This window comes from Sesamum indicum, linkage group LG1 (assembly GCF_000512975.1).
Source record: "Sesamum indicum cultivar Zhongzhi No. 13 linkage group LG1, S_indicum_v1.0, whole genome shotgun sequence".
Lineage (NCBI taxonomy): Eukaryota > Viridiplantae > Streptophyta > Magnoliopsida > Lamiales > Pedaliaceae > Sesamum > Sesamum indicum.
This window is the reverse complement of record NC_026145.1, coordinates 6,940,033-6,942,769: the sequence shown is the minus strand read 5'-3', so window position 1 is coordinate 6,942,769 and position 2,737 is coordinate 6,940,033.

The window sequence follows — 2,737 nt, the reverse complement described above, 5'->3', positions numbered from 1 at the left end:
CTTAGATTTGGTCCACAATGTTCACTTTCGGAAAGAGGTTTGTTTAGAACTCCTAGGGTAGGAGTCACTACTCTATTTCTTCCTCTTTTTTAGTTCGCTTAATTCTCTTACAATAGTCGGAAAATCATTGTTATCACAATAGAGAGGAATTCATTTTATCTCACTTCTCAGTCTCTTCATGTTTTTTTGCATGGATGCTTGATAACACCAATCATTCAATTTGTCTTAAAAAAAAGTAGGCATTCTCCTTGCAACTAAATTCAACTGTCTTTCGGGTACTTTATATGACTGGATCAACATTTCTCTCCATTGACTGCAGATCTTTGCAAAGAACATTGGACCTGCTACTTCTATTGCTACTCCACTCTGAAAGAAATATTTGCGAACCAATAGATCTATTCATCTGCTATGCAAATACCCCTTAATTCAAGGCCAAAAAGAGCTTTTTCATACTCTATAGTCTTTTCTGTTCTACTTCCTCTAAAATATCCATCTTCAATGAAGTTATTTTGATAAGTCTTCCTAGTCAATCTGCTATTGCGCCTTTTGTTACTTCAGCAAGAATACTGGCTTTGGTATCTTTTGGGGTGTCGTCCCATCCTATCTTCACAGAACCCTCGAAGCTCAACTCCACTAGTTTTATGAAGTTTTCTTTGTCGAGTTCTAAGGTTTTTCTCGTTATCTTTATGGCTGCAACCCACTCATCTATCAGCTTCTCGATGTCTCGTAAGTCGATAACATCCAGGTTAAGTATGGGATCGTATGGATGCAAGGGCTAGACCATGGTCCTTGTCCAATGTGTATGTTCAAGCGCTTTCATTGGAATTCTTCCTGCATTTTCTTTAAGTCTAGATTCCACAAACATTAGTGTTGCATTGATGTGGAAATCTATACTATTCCTCATTAGATGATCGGAGGATCATTGGAACCTGTACTTCCCTCCGTCGATGGTAGTACTGGAGTGATTTTGTTGGTTTTAACATTAACTAAATCTAGAATCCCTAAGTTAGAAAATGATTCAGCCGCAATACATGCACAATTTTCGGTCAATTTCGACTTAATGGCAATAAATTGGCTGTAAAATCCTAAATCAAATGAAATTTTTAAAATTTGTAAATTGATGGTCAAAATATGACAATGACCTTAGAGGTCACAGGTTCGAACCCAGTATGCGTGACATATTGTATCTGCTAAATAGTAGGTATATTATTTCTACTAAATAGTACGTGTTGATATTATTGATCAGAATACGATACTTCTAATAGTTTTTGTTAGTATTAATATCTTATAAGAATAATTGTAATCAATAAGTTTTAATTAATAGTAATTTATCGCTCTTACTTAGAAAACATATATATGATAATGATCTTAGATGACCAAAATTAAATGGCTAATGATAAATGACAAAAATAATTTTTTTCCCTCTCTCTCTATATATATATTTCAAGCTTTCGATTTTATGTATGTGAAACAATCTACATTATTATATAATATTTTTCATAATAAAAATTAAAATAGAATTAAGTATCTAGGAGTAATAAAAATGGACATTCTTGCTATCCCAATACTATACTAAAAAGTTACAATCAATCTTAACATGTACAACAACAAAAAACAGTAAAAAGTTAATAATGTGGATATTCATGATTAAAAGTTAAATAGGATTAACTAAGAGGTGCAAGTGTGATGATAATTATACGTAAATCTTTTGTAATTTTAAAAGAATATAATATTTTTCCGCCTAACAAATGGATCTTCACACTTACAAGAGTTGTTTGATCATAAAACTTGTTTGACCTCTAATAATTCTAAATAAATCAATTCGGAGTGTATATCGATTTTTATTCAACTTTTTGTTGATGTGGGTGAATTTTGTGAATTTTACTGACAGATGAATATAATTCTTGGCTAGAATTAAACGTTGCTTGGTGTAATTTTCTCAAATCACATAAAATTTTACGAAGAACAGTATAATTATCCCTTAATCAGTAATATTTGGTACTAAAAAAGATGTATAGATATTCGAAATTTCCAATACACTTTGGCAAATATATATATATATAGTTTCCGAGAAACAATATATTGTAGCTAAATTATTAACGTGATCATAAGCAATTATGTCTACAATAACAAAAAGTTTCACTACTTCCAGAAGGTTGATCGCAATAAGGTTGTGGATTAGCCCCGCTGAAGTAATTGAAGCACAATTGTTTGCATCGCTCTTCTGTGAGACCCCTCCCGCAGATGCCCAAAATACTAGTGCATTCATACGTTGGAGGAGGACGCTGGCCAGCACTCACTGCTCCGCCGCCCACCATTTTGTCGTCTGCGTATACGTCACCTGAAACATAATGTAGAGAGTTATGTACTATGAGTTCATTTTATGCATGCAGACACTACCAAAAAAATTAATTTTTTGTGATACATGGTCGTACAAAATTAATGTAAAAATTTAAATTTTTACTATAATTAATCAAAACTTATCGTTATTTAAATTATATATAGCTAATATTTTGATCTCAATTACAAAAACAATGACTAATAATCGAAAATCATATTTCTTATAGCAACAAAAATGGATATTATACCTGGAACAGATGTACTTATAAGCAGCAAGACCATGAACAGGGCATTATTGCAGATGATGATCGCCATTTTATATATTATAATTGTATCGTATATAGCTTTGAAATTGATGAATTCAGATATATGTAATGATTCAAACAAAATGTTGTTT